Source organism: Poecilia latipinna, unplaced genomic scaffold (genome assembly GCF_001443285.1).
Source record: "Poecilia latipinna isolate Pla-1442-1.1 unplaced genomic scaffold, P_latipinna-1.0 Scaffold159, whole genome shotgun sequence".
In the NCBI taxonomy this organism is placed as follows: Eukaryota; Metazoa; Chordata; class Actinopteri; order Cyprinodontiformes; family Poeciliidae; genus Poecilia; species Poecilia latipinna.
The window spans coordinates 175864-197274 of record NW_015112775.1 but is presented as its reverse complement, the minus strand read 5'-3'; the positions used below and the strand labels follow the sequence as shown (position 1 = coordinate 197274).

The window sequence follows — 21411 nt, the reverse complement described above, 5'->3', positions numbered from 1 at the left end:
GTCTTTTGAAGAGTTTAAAGATGATCCCAGAAAATGTAGACACATTTTTTTTTTTTCTTAAAGCACTTTTTTTGTGCAACTGGAAAATTATTTATAAAGTCTATTTGCAGACGGGAAAGTTTATTTCAGAAATGTCAACATATTTCTAAGCATTACAGACCAACAGCAGTCAGTACAGGACTGTCAGTCTTCTTTTTCCTTTGCAGCACATCCTGAAAAGCTCTCATTCTAACAGCCTATTTACAACTCTAAACAACAACTTGCATAGAAAACTATGTATGGAATACTGAGAAAAACAGATTTAAGTCTTTTGAATGATCAGCAGTTAACGTTCATTTGTCAGTGATAAGTAGTGAGAGGGTTTATTTATTTTAGAGCCATGACATGATGCATTCCTCCTTTCAGATGTAGCATTTCCTCCACCATGTGTCCGGAAACAAACTCCACAATCTCCCCCGGACTGACAGCTTTAGCTGAACTAAAGGGTGTCCATTGTTTTGGAGACGCCAGCTGTAGCGCTGACATCTCCGTTTGAACTGGCAACCATTGTCTTAAAGTGCTTCTTCATATTTAAACTCTTTCCACCGAGCTGCATGTCTGTTAAGATGCCATTTTTGTCTGTATTACCCATGGATTCAGAATAATGCATTTACTTTCACAGAGTAAAGGCTGTTCTGTTCACCATCTCGCGAGCGCAGCCACACATATGCACTGACAGAGCCGTGGGATTGGATACCTTCCACTAGCACTCAGCTACCTTCCAAGAAGTAGGAGAGAAACAAACAGCATGAATACATCAGGGGTTTCTTTGTTTGTTTGTTTTGTTTAGTGACAACAAAAGAAACAGATAAATATGGTAACAATCTAACAGTAACAGATTGGAAAAGTAACTAACTACTCACTTATTTGGTAAAATTGTTATTATTTATGAAACTTTAAACAAAATAAGGCCCTGTAGTGTCCCACAAATGAGGCAAAACTTACAGAAAAGCAGAGATAGTAACTATACATAGCAACCTAAACCTAAAACCTTCATTTTTTCATTTTTGTTTTTCACAATTCAACTGGTAAAGTAAATACATTATTTAGTATGAAATACTGTAAAAACACATCTAGTTAGAAAGTCAAGAGAAATTAGTTTAATGTTTTTGTGAAACTCCGGAGTATATTTGCTTTATAATGACAGAACCAAGTATTTTGTAAAAGAAGAAAAAAAAAATACAACAAAAACTGTAAATATATGAGCTGAAGATGACATGGATTTGAGTTTTACAGCATGACCTGGTCTGCATTCATGTTGCAATCATGTCCTTAACTTTTCACAACCTAAAAAAAACAAAAAAATACCCCACAGTTTGTATGCATTTTACCTCACTCCAACACTGAGTTATCTGGGATTCAGAAATATACTTTAGTGTTTTCACATTTCAACTAAAACAACAAAAAATCTAACTTTCTCCTTATGACAGCAAAAAATCTTCTGTAATCATCAATCTTTGTGGATTGAGATTTTTGCATGTATAAAAATAAAAACTGTAATATTTTTGTTTAACTTGTACTCACTAAGTGACAAGTTTTCATCTTCCAATAATTTAATGTCAGTTCAGGAGCCTGAATTATCCAACACATAAACTCCAGTTTTTAAAAATCTCAGATGGTAAATTAAAGACTTAATGACAAGTCAGTTAGCAAAGTATTAATTAGACAGGGGAGATTTCCAGCCATCTTTATGCAGCACTGCAGCCATCATCTACTGAATTTTCACACAATTAATAAAGTAACCATATATACATGTGCTTCAGCAGGCATTCCCACCAGCTGTAATAAATTTGACAATCTATTATTCAGTCATCAAAAACTATTTCCAGGTTATTATCCTTATAGTTACCAGGCACCTTTATCCTTTTGCAGATAATGTCTGCTGTTAATCTAAAACGTTTGTGTTGTTTTGAAAATATTTGCCATGAATTCAATATGAAGGTAGTCAGGATTCTTGGGGATGTTCTAAACTGGAAATGTGGAAGTCTGATTTTGTTATAACAACACATCAGCATCATTAAACTCAGATTTTGTGAAATGAGGTTCTGTGATGTTATTATCAGTAATTACATACTTACCTCTAGTAGAAAAAAAGCTCATATCACAGTGAGCTTTTTGACAAAGTAAATAAATTCTCAGAGTGGCAGAAGTTATCAAGCTAATCAGTCTTGTGTCATATTAATCTGCTTTTCAGCTGATTAGGCGTATTAGGCGATCATTATTCCACCGGGATCATTTTCAAACAGCCACAAGACGTGGAAAGCACAGGACCATGTTATCCTTGATGCTGTTGAACAACTGATGCAAAATACAAAGTTTACCTCCATTTTTGACTCTGCTAGAAGAGACTGGCAAATTGTGGCCTATCTAGGAAGTTTATTCAACCAGCAGTACAAAACAGAAACTTGTGTTGGTTGTGTTGATGGACCCAAATGCAGCAGGCAGAGACGTTGAGTAGATTTTGGTGAGTTAATGAAAAAACGAGGAGCAAAATACTTACAAAATCACAGGAAAACCAAGGAAGTCGGAGAAGAACAAAAACTTTAAATTCTAGGGAAAAGAAGGGAAAGGAACCAACAGGAAAAAAAAAATCGGGATATAATGAAAAGAACCAGCAGGAAGTGAGCCGAGAAGTGAGAGCAGAAGGCAGACTGAGGAAAGAGGAAGAGAAAGAGAGAAAGTGACACAGAGGGTGAGGGAGAGTCCATATGAGGACTGGGAAGTGAATCTAACAGTAAAGCAAAACTAAACATAAACTTGAGTAACTAAGAATAACTAGACACAAGAAATAAATATAATAAACTAGAGTCACTAAGTCAGGACTGAACTAAAGAAAAACAGGAACAAGACCGATCTAGTCCAAATAAATAGCTAACACAGAATACATATGAATCTGGAATCAAATGAAACTCTAAAACAACCTAAAATCCTAACAGTTTGGATACTTGTATTCTCCAGTGAATGCGCTGGATGCGCTTGTCAACTGCTGGCTGGTTCGTGAATGCTCCCACACTTTTGTTTATTTTGCCACGATTCCCCAGTACCTCTATGTCTAGCCTCGGATTGAATAAAACCTTTTGTTTTATGTAATTTGGTCTGGACTCCTTAAGTTGTGTGTCCTGCGCGGACCGTAACAGCGCTCAAAAAGTTGCCAAAGGCCTTAGTACATTTTTGAGATGTGAGAAACAAACTCCTGCAGAGCTTCACTCATAATCAAACATGGAGCATATGATGCAAATCTCTTTTCGTAAAACAAATGCCACTTTAGAACGGCTTCTCTCCCTCCTGCTCTTTCACTTACAACTCAACCTGGACCGGATCAACAAAGCAGCTCAACCAATCAGAAACAGACGGAGAGTTAAAGGGAGTTTGGTGTTAGACACCAAGAAGTCTTCCTCTGTGATACCTACAATAGTTCAACCTATCAAAAATAAAACTCCTTATAAAACTCCCTACCATAGCTAATGATAGTTACCATAAAACACATATTCAGTATTGATCCTTATGATGACTTTTGAACTATTTCAGTAAGAATAAGATTGGCACGAACTCCTGTTTTGTCTCAGGTTGGAAAGTTCAGGTGGCTTTTATGCAACAAAATATAACAGCAGCAAACTGGGAGTTCACACACACTTTGAGAGATGTGAATTATTTTGAGAAAGATTTTTGTTGTATGAATGATTTTTATTATCAAACCTCCTGAATCTCATCCAGCTTCCCAGATGAATTGGACTGGAGAACAAAAATTTTTTTAAGTGAGAGGTGAAAAAAACAAACAATCAAAACAAAAACTACAAGAGTTGTTTAATTTTACTCACAAGTAATTTCCTGTCCAAATTTAGAAATATATCTACAACGCTATCATTGATGTCAGACATTTGTGTGAAGATAATTCAGTTAATTGTTGAGCATGTTTTTGTCTTTAATGTTTTATAAAATGCCACACTTACAGCATTCTCAGTCGTTTTTGTGTAGTTTTCCTTTTGTCATCTCTGAATTTTCCACCATAATTACTGGAAACAGAAATTGTGTGACTGCAGTTATTGTCCTTGGTGAAAAAAAAAATTGACTGGTGATATAAAAGAAGCATCAAGTTAGAGTTTTTGCCTCTAGGAGAAGAGTCTTCTGAGGCAGTCAGTTTCTGTAGTAATTTTTAGTATTATGTCCAAGTTTTTAAATTGGATCTTCGACATGCTGAAAATACTCAAACATCTAATTAGACTCTCCTGTCTGGTGCAATGTCCTCCTCCTTTTTGTTCACAAGATATCTGGTTTGTATTCCTAGTTTATATCAGTCTATTTGCAACAGATTAGTTAAATAATTATCCAGGGGTCTTGAATGATGTTATTTACCTTTTTAAGCAGGTTTAGGGTTATTAAGAGACTGAAGGTTTTATTACAATCAGCCAAGATGCTGGCAGGGCCAACACTGGGACAAACCAGCATGCACTTCCCCTTAAGGGCCATTTAGAAAGGCCAGTGAATCTAACATGCCTTATCTTGTGGACTATGGCAGAAAACTGGTGTGTCCGCAGGAAATTTGTGCCTGTATGGAGAGAATATGCATATCCACCCAGAAAGGCCCCACCGGAAAATAAAACCTGGAAAATTCACCAAAACCACTAATAGATTTACAAAAAGTCCAAAATATTAAATCTTTATTGCCTTGAACTTCAAGGCAACTTTACTAAGATTAAGAGCTGCTGTTTTCAGTTATTAAAAAAACTCATGACTTCATATAAAAGTATTAATTCCCTTGGATGTTTTACACCTTTTATTGCTTTTCCCAATCACTCATGATCAACAAATTTTTGACAAAACTTTATTTTTTATATTTTTTGCTATTGTTTTTACAAAAATAATGACAATCGGGATCCAGTTAAACACAGATTCTGCAAATTGGTGCTAATAGTGTCACAATGAGGGGAATGGAAATCATCTGAGTGCAGTGGGTGTGTCTCAACTGATTGCAGTATAAAGACACCTGTATCTGAAAGGTCCACCCACTGGCTAATCAGCATTCCTGGCTGCCATCACAGCAGAGACAAAGAAAACACTTCAAGCAAAGCAAATCAGAGAAAATATTTTTGAAAAGTATGTAAAAAAAATGGATACAAAGAAAATGTCTGAGGTTCTGAACGCCCCCTGAAGATCAGCTAAATGCACCATAAAGAAATGGAAGGAATATGACACGGAAATATTGTTTAGGAAAAGTTATCAATAACAACATGTGTCCATATGTGGAAACGTAATTGCTCTTTGAAGCTAATAAAACGTTGTGCCACCTTTTGGAAGCAACTGCCAACAAGTATTTGCAAACACTGGCAATAAGCTTTCTTCATTGTGGAGGAATTTTGTCACACTTTTCTGTGCGTAAATGTTTTTACGTAAGTCAAATTCAGTGGTTTTTGAGCAAGAAAACCTTATTGAAGTGATTTCTTGAATATACAGATGTGGCAGTAATTAAGCCTGAGAGTGGCTGGTGAAATTAAACTCGTTCTGAAAAGTAAACTGAAAGTCTGAAAAACAATGACATGTAGGTTTTTTGCACTTTCTCACTCTGCTCTTAAAAACACAACAAAGAAGATGTTTTTATGTTTACTTCCTGAATCTGCTTTTGTTTATCTCAGCTGTTTTCATCAAACTTTAAATACAAGGTGAAACGGATAATAACTGAGGAGACGAACATTGTCTGAAAACCATTGTTTGCCTTTTTGGTTACAATCTTTACCATATTCTTCTGTTAAATTTCAATTTACAGTTACTGTCAACAATTTGTAAAACATTTAATAGCATAAAACTGATATTTTTAGAAACATAGTAGAAAGTCCATTCAATTGATCATACAGAAAGATTCAAAGTCAATTTAAATCTTTCATATTCCAATTTGATCCCAGTTATCAAACAATGCACTCAAGTTCAGTTTTCTATTCAAACTTGTAAAAATGTCTTCCTCTGAAACAACAGAGATCGCATCAAGACACTGACTTGCAGCATTCACAAGCATGTGGACACAGTTTGCACTGAGTTGTTGACTTTGCAGCAATCCTAAGCATATATGTAGCGAAAGCTGTAAGAAAACCTCCCCATTCACAGGTAGAAAACTCCAGCAGAACCAGAACTTGGCTCAGTGTAGGTAGCCATCTGCCACTGGCTGAGGATTTAGAAGACAGAGCTTGCAAACAAGCGAAACACAAAAACACTCATCTAGGAATATTTTCTATGCTAAAGAAAAAGTAGATAATTAATGGCTGTAGTGCCCTTTTATTGGCTTCATGTATGGAGGACAGAGAGGCAGAAAAGCTCTGAACCAGTTAGAAAAAATAAACTGCGATCTGTCTCCACAGGAGAGGAGCCCAATAACTAAAGGATCTGCCTCCCACTCTACTTTTAGAAACTGTAGGAACCGCCAGTAAACCTGCAGTCTGAGAGCGAAGTGCTCTGTTGGAAACATATAGAGCAATCAGATCTCTAATATATGATGAAGCTTGATTATTAATTTTAATTTTCACCAGAACTCTCGCTGCAGCGTTCTGGATAAGCTGAAGGCATAACTGCATTTTTAGGACTTGCTGAGTGCAAGAACTCACAGTAGTCCTGCTTTGAAGTAAAAAAAAAATGCATGAACTAGTTTCTTAGTGTGACTCCTTTTGCAATACTTCATAGGTGAAATGAGGAGAACCGAGACACCTGTTTAAAATGGCATTTTATTGAGATATCCTGGTCAAAAATAACACCAAGGTTTTTTAGTTTAATACCAGACAGCCACTTAAAAATGCCATTAAAAGTAATTGAATGACTAACATGCTTGTTTTTTTTAAAGACTAAGCTCCAAAGATGGATGTTTACTGTTTATTAGATCCGGTTTTAGGATCCAAAACTCCCCAAAGAAAGAAACTAATCTCTGTTACCATGTTATCAGTACAGGACACTGGAAAAATACTGAGCATGCATGTTCAGCTCTAACTTTGTCCAAGCAAAAACTGAATGTGTAATTAACACAACAGCCCATAAGGTCAAGCCCAATAAATATTAGTAGATCTCTGTTTGTTCATTACATAAACCTGGAGGCATTAACATTTTACTATTACATTGTCAAAAAGACACTGTATTAATGCCGATATTGTTAAAATTTAGTATTTTGGTGTAAAATCTTAATTAAAAAAAAAAAAACACTTATCTGCTCATATTTCAATAGGAGATTATGTTCATTAGAAGAGCATTACACTTTTGGTCAAAGAAAAAAAAAAAATGAAATCACTCATCTGGCCTTAGAATAAACTTGAGGTTCTTATTTTGCTTGGATGAGAACACCCTCCATTTATGTAGTTTTATTTATTTAGTTTTGCTGAATGTTATTGGTGCAGTTTTGTCCTTATTCTCTGAAGAGAGTAAACACGTAAATGGTGACGCTGATTTGTTTCCAGATAGGCCTGGGGTGTGTGAGCTCAACTTTTACTTTATTCTGTTTAGTGGTGTGCCTTCCCCAGACAGACAGTGTGTGTGTGTGTGTGTACGTGTGCATAAATTTGTGTATAAGTTTGATTTTGGGTTCTTTGAGACGAGGAGTGCTCATCTGTATCCAGGGGCCTTCTCAAACCCCCCTTTACCTCAGTTCCCCATTCAGAGCTTGCTTTGGATACCATCATCCTCTCTCTCATGACACACACACACATACACACACTTCCTGTCTCTCTCTTGGTTTCTCTCTGTGTTGCTCATCATGCTTCCACTTTGAAGTCACAGCTTTCTCTTTTCCCTTTTTTTGTGTCTGTGTAGCTTTGATGCGCTAACATTCTGTGAATAGCTCCTCTAATGCCTGCTTCCTTGTGCCTCACTCTTGCAGCTCTGCCTGTGTCGGAACGGTGAGTCTCTTGCCTTTGAAACGACGTCCATAAATTACAACTTGTCAAGTGTCATTTTCCTTGTTTACAGCCATTTTGTGCTCCCACTCCCCCATGTTCCTCTCTTGTGTTTCACATTTAATTGCACCAATAATGTTGGTGGTGCTCACCAAGCTCTGCACATGCAGCTCGTAGCCACTGAGGGGGTGCGGAAACTATTAAAATATTTTCCAGGCTTTACGAGTTTTATGTGAGTAATTGTGTGGATATATCCCACTGTGTTACCACCAACTAGGAGAACAGAATGAGATTGTGCTGTGGTCTGTGTTACAATGGTGAGAGGAAGTCAGAGAGAGACTGAGGGAACTGGCTAAAGGGTAAGAGGAGGTGTTAGAGGAAAAAAAAAAGACGAGGGGGAGGAGGAAGACAGAAAGAGGGAGAGTTGAGTGTGTACAGGAAATCTGCACTAAGTGTTCCTAAAGAGCTTGTGTTTTTCCACCCCTACACAAACAGTGTAATTTATTGCATGTCTGTTGAAGTCAGCAGCCCTTTATAACCCCACAATAATTTCCCATATGTTCCATATATCACCACAGAGAGAGGGTGAAAGAGAGAGGGTGGGTGAGGAGGAAAATAAAAAGACTGAGGCAGCAAATATGTCCAAGACTTTATACACATACACACATGTTCACAGGAGACCCGGCACACCGCAGCTGGGACAGTGGCCTCCATCTTAATCAGCCTCGCTTTGCCATATAGATGTATGTATTCCCTGCACATCTCCACACCTGTGGGTGGCCTATGAAATATTAAACACTCCTGTTCATGTTGTTTACTTTCATCATTAAGGGAGAGTCCTTGATAATAGAAAACTTCTCTCTTCTGGATATGCAGCAGGGAGTCCCTTGTAAGGGTCTGGCACAACTTCCACTCCTCCTCCAATCCCGGTTTGTTTTTGTCAAAACCAATGATCCACTATGAGGCTGACAAGTGGAAGGATTTTCTTTCATAAAAAGTTGAGTAGGAAAAGCACCCTTCTTGGCTGCAGTGTAGCAGTTTAACCTGTGCTTCTTTTAGGCTGGTATTCATTAGTGTCTCAGCATGTGTTTAACTATCCTGGTCTTAATTAAATGCAAGCATATCTTTACCCTGTACATATGCTAGTGACCTTTTTCTAAATGTTTCCTTTAGACGCTCCAGTCTCGACCAGTGCATAATTAATACACTTAAAGTTCAAATGTTCTGTATGTATAGAAAATATAATTCTCTATTGCAGCATTTCCCCCTAATTTATTATGGGGATATAAAATACTGACAGCATTTCTTTTAGTAAAGGTAAAACAAAGAAACAGCTGAATTATTTTTACTACAGAAAACTTGCCAAACTTCTTCAAAATACAGTGTTTTCTTTAACTTTAATTTCAGTGTCTATTACAGGGATTTTGTGAGATAGTGCAACACAAAGTTATACATAACTGTGAAGCCGAAGGAAAAGAACATGCGGTTTGAAAAGCATGAGATAAACCTCCATCCCAGTCTTAACTCTTTTGCAGCTTCTTCTAGGTTTTCTCATTAAATTTCTCCATCTTCTCTGTCACTGCTGAAGGAAAACAATCCTGCAGCATGATGCTCCCACCACCATGTTTCATAGTGGAGATGTTGCATTCAGGACAGCACTGTTTCCCAGTTTTCTACCACAATAAAGATTTTGTATGTACTTAGCTAAAAATTAACGTTCTGGTCTTATATGTGCACATGTTTGCTGTGTGCCATAAAGGATTTGTGGCAAACTGCAAACATGAATTCTGATGGCTTTATTTTGACAAATCTTTACTTCTTGCTACTTTTCTATAAAGGCCAAATTTTTGAAGATCATGACAAGTATTTGTTCTGTTGACATAATGTAGCAGGATCAGAGTGGTGACAGACCTTAAGCAGAGTTTTCTTCTGGGCCCACCTCTAGTTAATCCCTCCATCCACTACAGCACCGCTGACCTCCTGTTTATTTTGTCTGTAGTTGATCCTTTTTCTCCCTTTCATTCTACATTTAAGTTTACAACTGGGGTATTTGTCAGCTTGTCCTGTGTTAATTCAATTCCTCTTGGGGGCCCTGGACAAGCGAGGGCCCCAGGCAGTCATAAAGTTCACCTATACCTCAGGCTGGCCCTGTGGCACATCTTTACTACTAAGCCGTGGATCTCTGCAGCTCCTCCAGGGTGACCATGAGGCTCTTAGCAGGTTCTCTGATAGATGATATTCTTGTCTGGCCTTTCATGTGTTTTGTAGGTTTTCAGTTGTGTCAAAAATTGTCACTTTTTTTAAAATCTATTTCTGCTTTAAACCTAATAAGTTTGTTATGCTCCTTGTTCTTCATGGTGCTGTTTTTAACTGATGTTCTCTGAGAAAAAAAAAACATGTTGGAGGTTTTATGTTATACAGAACCATCATGATTGAAACAGTAAGGACATTTCTGACTACTGGATTACAATGAATACATTTTTAAGACACCTTGATGGTGCTGGATTTTATTTATGCATATTAGAGAACAGAAAACTGAAACAAATCTATTTCACAGTTTCTATATTTTGATAAGAAAACATGCCATGCATCCTTTTTTGATTTAAAAAATATTGCACTACTGTGTGCGTTATTTGCTGCCTCTCCAGATGTTAGACCATCTAATAAAGATCAAGAAAATACACATTTTATAATTGTGTTGTAACAAAATGTGTAAAAAGTTGAAATGCTATCATCTTATATATCTCTGATATGCACACACACACCTGCCATTTTTAGTTATTTGTTGCATGTGGCCAAACAGATGTGAGCTCAGGCAGCTAACACTATCTTTTCTGCAGCCTTGACATCGTATGGATGTGCCCCACGTCTCTCAGCAAAGAAAAAAGAAGAAAAAGCCAGCCCCCTGTTGGTCTGCGTGATGTAGCCAAGGACAGAGTGGGTTTCTGGAGGTGGGTGCTGCATTGTGGGGGCGTTGGGTTGAGGTGCCGGAGAGCTGATCGATCCACAGCGGCAGGTGGCCGAGCAGAAGAGGGCTCCCGAAACCTGTCCTGACTACAAAGCAAACGGCACGCAATCTGCAAACAGAAAAGCATGTGAAGAGGTACCGGATGCTGCGGCAATCATTGGATAACACACGATGTAGAGTCTTCAAAATTGTTTGGAGAGCAAGCGTTGGATCCTCATTCTTGACTCCATTCAGAGCGATACAAAATGTTGTAAGGAGCAAGTCAAGAAAATATCATCCCTACTTTACAGACATCAACTTGATGGCAGTTGAAAAGCAGAATAACAGTAGCTTACAGTAGCTTCCAAACAAATTCAACATACTGGATAAATGATGCTGTTTAGCTTAGCTTATGATTCAATGGGGAATAGGAATGCTTTGTTCCTTTTGCAAATGTGTAATTAACAACTTGGAAAATGTCCCTTTTAAAACAGCAGATGTGATGACACTGAGATTACAGATTCCTCTTCCCGTTTACACTGGCCAAAATACATTATCTTAAACAAGAAACACGCTATACTCATGAGATACATATTCAAGTAACAAAGGCTTTAAAGCGATTCCTTTGCATGTATCCACAAATGAATGAATCATCAAGTTATCCAGGGAGAGCTGCAACTCCCCTGCAACTGCTTATTCATAAAGAAATAGGTTAAGCCTTGATGTTTAAATCACAAGCAGGGTGTAAATCTCCTAAAATCCTCTCATGCCTGTTAAGACAAAAGGGCCTTGTTTTGGAACATGTCTTTGAGATCATAGTTTGCAATGGCAACTGATGCATCTGAATCCCTATAAGGCACTGCGGTGAGATGGCTGCAAAGCTGACAAGATAACAGAACGGAAATAAAGAGATGCACAGGATTGGAGTTAGTATTTTACTTTAAACTTTGTCTTTCCAAAAAGCTTATACAGTTTTGTAAAGAAAGAAGTTAGCCAAAAATGAGAGAATAATTTGGTTCTCGGGTCCCTGGGGTTGGAAACTGTCTGGACTGGCAGCGCGTTCAATAGAAGATCAATATGTTTGCAATGTCAACCAGACTAAACCTGGCTCCCTGCTTGCTCTATCTGAGCCACCGGCTACCTGAGATGAAATATTATTTGATGTTGCTCGATTTGCAAATGATTGAAGGTTGCCTTATAGATTGAGGAGCATCTTACAGCTAACTGTGTTGACCTGTGCTGCTGTGAAAAGAGCGGGCATATTTATTGAAAGTAGAGTCTGGTCTAAATTCAACCCAATTGCTGTTCAGTTGCAACACCTTGTTATTTAGGCCCCGGCGCTGAAGGCCAGAGAGTAAAGGGGAGTTTCACTGCCTCTCCAGAATTGAACAAACAGGCTCTCTTTGCTCTTTCAAACCGTCACACTGAGAAATTATTATTCCTTACGTGCAGCAGGAAAGACTTGATATATAAGCAGTGATGAATCCAGCATGTTACAGCTGAGGCTACCAATCTGGCTCACGACTCCTTATAAGAAAAGAAAGAAGAGAAAAATTGGATCCTGCATGAAACTCTGGCTCCTCCTGATGAAAGCTATTTCCTGAGAAATTCATATTAATGCTCCAAAAGACAGCGAAGATGAAGGAAAGATATGATTCAGTGACTTGAACATTTTTACTGACTGCAGTAACTGCCGCTTAAGAGATAAGAGGGTATTCGATTTCCCTCCTCCTTAGCGCAGACTCCTGTAACAAACAAAGACTGAGAAAAAGAGCGAAATTGTGTAGTTGATTAGATGAAATGAGTGAAATGTCAAGGACTTCCCTTCAGTGCCAGAAAGGCCTTCGGAAAACTCTTCTTTCTGAAAGACTTCTCATGAATAGGCCGCTGCATTCAGCCACCATGCTATGCAAACAAGTTGTCCAAGTACCACATTGTTTCAAAAGACCTTGTGACACACAAAAAAAGCAGGCAATGTCTTGGACACACATGCTCATCCCAGACTCTTTCACACCCAGGCTAAACGTTTAGCCACCCTGGCTAATTAACTGCTGTGAAAGAGACGTGCATCAAAGGGAGGCGGAATTTGGAGGCTCTCTGACCAACCCTCAGGTCCAGGGGTCATTCCTCTCCAAGACAGAAGTTAGGACGTCCTGGCCCTAGACCTTTGGACGCTCACCCCTAACCCTTGCCGGAGCATATCAAAGCTCCGGCAGCAGAGGGTTGCACAGACGTCCCCCAACAATAACAGGAGGACATCAAAGACCTAGTTGGAAAAAGACGTGAGAAAAAAAAATAAAAATGAGCCAATATCAAACTCCCTCTTATTCTGCAGATATTCCAAAAGATGAATATAATTAATCTCTCCAAGTTGTCATGGGTCTAAAGGGCCCTTGCTGTGCTGCAGCCTCCTCGGGGCACTTGAGGAGAATTATGTGATTAAACAGACCTGTGAATTCTGGACACAGGCGGGCAGAAGAAAGCTTCAGTTCTCTTCATAATGCCCCTAATGAAGTGGCTGGTGGCTCCGTCATCTCTGGCTGGGCCTTGTGCAGCCTGTTCACAATCTGTCTAATGACAGAGCGGGGGCTGCAGAGCGCACCAGTGCTTCCCAATGAGCCACAAAGGGAGATCACAGGCTCCATTGTGGTTAGGCACAGGAGCTTAGCGCTCATCAGACCCAATAAACCTGTCTCTAGTCAGGGCGGGACACACCCCTCTGCCGCTGGCCAAGAGCCCCACACAGCACACTCCTTCAGTTGTCAGTCGTGATGTCTGTCATTATGACATCAGGGTGTCATGGCCTCATCATCCACCGAAACACAACTCGCACACGTTCTGACTCCTGTTTGCATTTACATGTTGATTTTGGACTAACAGGCCTATTTTTCCTCCTTTGGCCACTGCCATTGTGTGTACTGTAGTCGAGATAATGCATGGGTATGTATCTGCAAGCACTGGGTGTTTACTTGCCTGCCCTTTTGCCTCCATTTTAAACGGGGGGCCACTCCTCTTGGCCTGTTCTGCCTCCTGGTGCTCCTGCCAAACGTATGCAAATGAGCATGTCCACAATGGCGCTCACAGCTGCATGCAGTCAGCCAAAGACAGAGGACAAGGCGGCCATCTCTTTCATCCGTAACCCCTGATCCCCTCTCATTGACGCGTCATGTTCCCCCCAACTCTGTTCCCCGCCAAAGAATCATGTCGCCTCTCCTCATACACAGATGAGCCTTTGGCCAGGCTCTTAGTTGCACTGGACAAAGTGTCCAGAATCTGCTCATATATTCTGCACAAACTTCAACCCAGGGAGTTGCTCCTGGTCCTTAGTTGGGTAAAAGCAAACAGGAAAATTTGGTTAAAAGCAAATTTTGTTTCTTTGTTTTGTTAATATTCTTCATGGGCTTTTGTTCATAGTCATTATTTGTGTTAAAATTACTGTGCAGGGCGGATGAGGGCATAAAGAGGGAGGGAGAGGGGAGGAGGGCTATCCAGAAAGAGTGGGGGTAAAGAGCCTGATTGCTTTAATCTCAGTGCTCACGGCGCACCCCTTCTTTTTTTTTATTTTTTTTTTATAAAACTCTTTGGCTGTGTGATTCAGTCCCAGGCCCCAGTGTTCTGCGCCCCTCCATTGTTCTCACATGAAAATCAATTCCCTTGAAGACCCTCCTTAATCCCCTTTTTGGCGTCAACAATGGCCACTTGTGCACGGCCCTGATAGACTAAGAGCCGGGATGATGCGGCTGTCTGCTCTGATTCCAGCCCATTCAGGTAATGGCGGCCCGCGTCACTTTGTAGTGCCAAGCGCAGGACTCGATAGGAAGACGTTTGCGATCATAATTTCCTGCAGTGAAGAGGCCCAGGCACCCAACACCACCACGAGACTTTTAATTAGGGCAGACAACCACAGAGATTAGAGATCAGCCTGTAACAATGACTGTCCCTTTGAACGGGCTTCGGCCTCTGTCCCCACTGAGGCCATATGGAGGATATATTGCTGTGATCATGCTAATAACAATCACCTCAGCAACAGCAATCAGCAGTAGTCCCTACAACAAAATGTTCTAAAGGTCTGTAATTCCTCCTGCACTGCATGGTGATGTGGCACTCCATGTTACACGTCTATTTTTGAAACGGGCATCAGAAACTGAGCACCTCAGAACTTAAAGGAAGCTAGAATATTTGCAGTTCCTGCAAAAATGCAATGCAAATGATTAGGTTAAAGGGATTAGCTCAAATTAGCTAAAAAAAAAAACACAAAGTTGATTAGAAATAATTACAGAATTTAATTGTGTAAATGAGTAAAAACATTTAAAATAAAATCTGAAAAGGCAGTCAGTAAATAAGTCTGTAAATTTGCAGGTCGGGGAGAGAAAATTGGATTTTATTTCTCCGTAGGGTGTAATTATAATTTTTTTTCAGATACCTTTAAGCATCCTGAATTTCCATCTATAAATGTTTTGATGTGTTGTTAAAGGTGGGACAGGTAGAATTTGTTCACTAATATGGAAAATGTGGATTGATATATAATTAATAACTAATGGATTCAAAGAGCTCACATGTTCACACCAAGTTTATTACTTGACTAGAGACTTTATGAAAAGTACACCAGGATTTTATAAAAGTAAAGTGTGTATATGAATATATTTATATAAAGCACTGAAAGAAGCTGAAAGTAGGGCAAACTTAGTAAGCCTTCAACATTATTTTTGATGAAGCTAAATATTTAAAAATGTATGCTTTTGTCACTTATGCATGAAATTTTTGGACCAGCATTCTTACACATAAACCAAGTGTGTCTGGAAAAGAGATTAGGGATTAGAATATGCAGGTATATAAGCCTTGATCCTTTAATAAAAGAGACTCTGTAATCATAGCTGGACCTTCACCTTCCACAGGTTGATGAAATAGAATCCTGAATGGATACTAGCATATTTAGCAACTCAACTCCACTGTAACTTCACTGCTACAGACACAGAACAAAGATACAAATATAATTTAATTTGAAATTGAGCTGGTATTTTCTATATTTTGATTAGTTGCTCATAAGTTCTTTTAATGGTGGAGAAAATATTTAAAGATGGATAAAATGGTCAGGATTGAGAAAAGGGTTTAATGTATTGGTGAATCCATTAAACTCTAAAGTGACCAGCTCCCAGAGGTGCTATTAACTCTTTCCAGCAGGCAGAGTTTCTTTTCTTGTGTTGGGTTGTAGTCCAAGCATAAAGTAAACTTTTGGATTTTTTTCCCCATCGGCTTGTTATTGACAAAGTAAAAGATCAGATATGCAGGTTCTTCAGTGGTTCCGTTTACATTAGATGCTACAATCATCTTGATTTCTTTGCTGCTGAATTGTAATGGGGAGAAATTAATCTAATTGACGGAATAATCTCGTCTCACTTTGGTGCATGTTTTCCACACCTGCTAAAGGCATAAGACTCTTTACTTTTGTATCATAGTGTAGCTGCAAACAGTGCAACTAGGAATCATTGCAGACATATTTGCAGCGACATATAAGTATGTGACTGCTCCAAAGGAAAAAACGGAAAGAAAACTGTGGTGAAACTATAAACAAGTTAGCTCAAAATAAGATAAGCTCACCAGGAAGGCCCCCTCGGCCCAGCACAGGTGGAGGGAGACAAGAACTTTAACTAAAATTTCACTGTTGGACAATGTCGGAGACCCTATACTAGAGGTGGGCAGCTCCAGGCATCGAGGGCTGGTGTCCTGCTACTTTAAGATGTGTCTACTTCAACACACCTGGGTCAAACAATGAGGTCATTAGCAGGACTCTGGAGAACTTGACTGCACTTAGAGGTGATTCAGCTACTTGATTGAAGTGTGTTGGACCAGGGACACATCTAAGAGTTGCAGGACACCGGCTGGGATTTCCCACCCCTGCCCTATGCAGAGAGTTCCTTCAGTGCAGACTGCTGCATCTTAGGTGCACAAAGGAGCATCACCGCAGATCCTTCCTCTCATCACTGCTTTCAACAAACTCAATAAGTGTTTACATACCTGCTGTTATTTGGACATTGCTGTTGTTTGCATTTTTTTTTCACTTCTTGTAAAACGGTTTTTGTTTGTCTTGCACAAAGATAAATGCAAATCTTTAAGCAACTCTTTAAGTAGCTCTACTGAGTTGCATGTCTTCTAATGTGTGTTTACTATGATTGTTTTATATTGTAAATTTACCCTTATCATACAGTCTCTTATTCTTGTTTTATATTCTTTACCTTTGTGTGAATACACGTTTCCACTTATCTTTAGTTTGTTGTTTGTACACCTGAATTTTCCCACTGTGGGAGAATAAATAATATTTCTATTCTATTCTATTCTAAAGGACACCTCACTGCTTACGATTTAAAGTAGTTGCAGCTATCTTAATGTAAGTTTTAAACCCCCTCCATACTTTAGTAACGTCAGAAGTCATAGAATGCATCTGCTGAAAAAGCTAAAGGTGGAATAGCAAAAAATATATTAAGGAATTAATCACCAAATGCCTGCAACATACTTCATACAAAAAGAATATTTAGAGTTTGTGTTATTAAGAATGACTTCTCTGTCTTTGATTTCAGATAGATTTCAAGATGCTCGTTCCTCTCTGTAGATGAAAACGGGCATGTCAGGGTGTGAGGAAGTGGTTTTCCACAAGTTCTGATATTTATCAACCTTATTTATTAAATTCAAACATCAAAACAAGGTAGAATCTTTGATTGCTGGACTCAAGATATAAGCTTTGATGCTGGCTTTCTTTAACTCTCCAAAGACCAATGGTGAGAGCAGCAGAGATCAACATCACAACAATCTGACTTAATTACAGTCAGTGCTATATCTAAAAATCCCGATGAGGCATACAAAGGCCTAGATTTCATTACTCGTTCTTCCCTTTACCTTTTCTGTGTTTGGCAAAAAAAAAAAAAAAAAGGAACAAAGCAGGAACCCTACTGATTGAGAACCAGCAGAACAGTGAAACAACAGGACACAACTGATCGCTCATGCATGGCTGGGATTAGGATAAAAGTAGAAAGAGCACAGAGAAGAAAGCACACAACAAAAGGAACAGAGAACTGACAAACTTTTTTTTTTTCTTCGTTTTCTTTTGTGGTGAAAAGGATGGAATGAAAGGTCTGGTCATACGAAAAGATAGAGAGAGAGCGATTACAAAACAGAGGCGGTCCTTTTCAGCCGCTGTACGCCCCCACTTGCTCTGTTTTAACCAGCTACATGAAAGATAAGACTCAACTCTCTGGTGACCAACACGACACAAACTCACCACCAGTGAATTGTTTATGAAGATATTAGCATTCATTCATTCTTTCAGTTATTATTTGCTTAAAGCCAGGCCCACAGTGTGCCAGCCAATTTTAATGTGAATTTGTAAGAGCACAGAAATGGAACACTGTGATTCCCATTGACCAACTGGCTTGTGAAAGTTGTTCATTACACACCAACTAACAAGACAGCAGCCTTTTCAGCCCCTGCCTCCGCTAAGTGGAGATCATCCAACAATACTCTCAGTGCCTCCCCTGCCTTTGGACTCGGTTCAAATTGTGTTCTATTCCTTATTTATCTCCCTCAACAAAAAGGAGGGGAAGGCAAGTGATTAGAATTCCTGTCTTTGACTTCTCCCCATTTAAGGGGGCATTTGTGAATGTGGGGAGGTGATGGCTACGCCTCCATTTCGGCCGGCTCGTTTTAAGTGGCGCACCACTAGTCTTCTCTTACTTTGGACCCAGGGTGAGAGGGGGAAATAGTTAACTTGTTGAGGGGTGAATGAGGTCACAGGGTGGGTATAAAATGAAGCACGAGATCTTACAGATGCTGAGGTGACAAAAGTGAAGACCTAACTCAGCTAAATAACTTTTAAGAATTTGGGCTGCAGCAGGTATTGCACATGGTGCGAATAAAATTTCCAGAAATCTTTTAAAAGAGTAAAATCATTTGAAAACTGAGTTAATTTAAGTATTTTCTAAGTAATGGCTCAGACATCACAAAAACTTACTTACTTATTAAAACTGATCAAAAATGTGAACTTTGCATAAATATTGTGATTCTGAGTCATTCACAAAAATGACTGAAATAGCCATTACAAATAAAAAATCCATTTTGCTGATGGATGTCTGGGAAAATCCTGAGAAAGATCTCCACTAATGCAAAACAGTCACATTTTTATGATCCAAATAAATTTAAATAATGTCCACAAAATGCAAATTTACATGCACTAGTTGATGGCTTAGATTAGCTTGTTAATACAAGCACATTTCTGTATTCATGTGCATTCCTTTCATTTTATATTTAGTGTATTCAATAAAATTCTGTCTGTTGAAAGTCTAGTAATATTTCTTTTTCTTTTTGAAATTTTTTTGGAACGTATTGATGCATCTTTAACCTTATTTATGAAGAGATTGAATAACAGTGCTTCAGCAACATATAAGTATTTTTCTTTAAAGCTCTGTGATAGATGAGTAGAATCAGCAAACTGTAAAACAAGGTTAACCTGTTTGATAGAAAGCCTGAATCTTATTGTATATTGAAATGGACTGAAGGTAAACTGATCTAAATCTGTGTCTATGGTGGCACTTTCCTGGAATTAAATAATGTAATTTGAACATAAGCTAGACTGAATCGTGTTTTCTATGACTGCATATGAGTTCCACCTGCATGTCTTGTAAAGTACATTGAGAAGCAAAGTCTAGAACTCTCCAAATACAGCTGTGATCAGTAATTGTCTTGACTGATCACTAGCTAATCCAGTACGGTAAATCTTGCTGTACCTCTACAGTACAGCAAGATTTACCCAGCTACAATTACACATGCGCACAAATTGCACTGACATGCAGACTGGTAGGCAATTTGGGGTTCAGTGTGTTACATAGTGTTCTATGTAACACTAACTACATGTAGTTGCCAAAGAAGCCTGATTCATATCTCTGATTTTTTGTTTCAAATGAAAGGAAATTGCAAGATGACAACAGTCCCCACTAAGCCAGAGTCACCTCCAAAGTAACCATTGTTTTGGTATGTTTTATGAAAGAAAAAAAAAAACATTTTGAATTTCTTTCATTATAAATTGTCACATTTGCCTTTTGGAAATTGTAATAGGGGCAACAACATTACCAATCTTTTTAGAGAGACTTCATATTTGTGTATTTATTGAGTCATGCGCAATTAAACTGTCACATCTTTCTGAGAAATTCCACCTTTTCTTTCATTTCTGCAGAGGGCTGTCTGATAACAGGACACACATTTGAAGAAACAACAACCATCAGAGCGGACGTGCACAAACTTACAACATTCAGTCAACAACAGCACAGACGGTGCATGTTATTCATATGGTTGCTTAAGTGTTTCTTTCTCTTTGAGGAAGTTCCACCTATTGTCCTGAAATATAAATCACACATGTCATTAAGGTGGCTTTTTTTTTTTAAACAATGGTGTCTGTTCTCGAATGCAGAAGACAGTGGGAGGCTTTCTGTGCCACCCCCGACTCTCTTGCATCTTGTCGATGGCTCCACTAATCGCCATGACTGACTGACCTTTAGGCCGGTCCCCTTCTGGGATTTACACCTTTCACTGGCTCGACCTTTGCCATCCAACCCTCCTACAGACACTCTCGTCACGTGAGCTCAGCATCAGCGCTGGACAAGACCTGCTGCTGGCCAATGTGTAGGCTGCTGCTGCCTCAGCAAGTCAAAACCTCTCTAGGTGGTATGATTCAGCCGGTGCTTCATTAACCCACCCCCCAACCTCAACCAACTCATCTACCCCCCACCTGCATCAAGAAAGTTTCCCCTATGGCCTGGAGCAAGGTAGACCTGCTTAAAGCTCAGCCTAATGACGTGTGCCATGGTGGAGGAGACCAAATGCCACCACCACATATGGGGATGATTACAGGAAGTAGTGCAGAATTGTAGGGGGACCTCAAGATTTTGAGGGGTGGGTGTTGGGGACTCAATTGTGGCACTGTGGCTGTGAATTCCCAGAGGCCTTTGTGTGGGGAAACTCAGCAAAAGCTTCATCCTGCCCAGGTCACGCAAATTTAGGAAAAAAGGCTGAGCTTCTGGGGGTAGCGTTCTTTTTATTCCTTAAACACCCATGATGCATTGCCTTTGCAGATTTAATGAAAAACAAACAAAATACTAGGCCGTGGTTTCCCTTAAATGGCAAACAAATAGATGCACTCGAAGTCAAGTCAACTGTCTTGTTCTGCTAAAGTAAAAAAAAACTTTCTTGTTCTTTAAAACAGTGGCTAAAGTTTATTAAACTTTTCCTGTTTGTAGATAAGTTGTTCTTCACTGAGTCTACATGTGCACTGGAGCATGAAAGAAGACAGAAACAATTTATTGTACACTTTTTGTAGATACTTTGTTTTTCTCTACTGATCTGCTCTGTGAATCCCATCCAAACCAGAGACTTTTCTTTAGCAGTCAGTCTGGTCCAGAAGCACTGATTTTACTCTCTCACTAAGAGTGACTTTTATACTTCATCACCTTACTGTGACATCATAAAAAGTGTATTAAACCTTTTCAGTATTTTGTGTGTGTGTGTGTGTGTGTTTTAAAT

General features: G+C 39.1%; 1 long non-coding RNA gene across 3 annotated transcripts in view; it reads left to right on the top strand.

Moving 5' to 3' along the window:
* LOC106945734 (uncharacterized) overlaps positions 1–20970 on the top strand; it is a 28530-nt gene extending 7560 nt beyond the window's left edge. The window contains exons 3-5 of one of the 3 annotated variants that reach the window (XR_001424629.1): positions 7886–7904; positions 10742–11004; positions 20069–20970. This is a non-coding gene — a long non-coding RNA (uncharacterized LOC106945734). The remainder of the gene's footprint in view (positions 1–7885; positions 7905–10741; positions 11005–20068) is intronic. The other 2 variants (XR_001424628.1, XR_001424627.1) reach the window with 2 other exon arrangements.
* Positions 20971–21411: the final 441 nt, after the last annotated feature.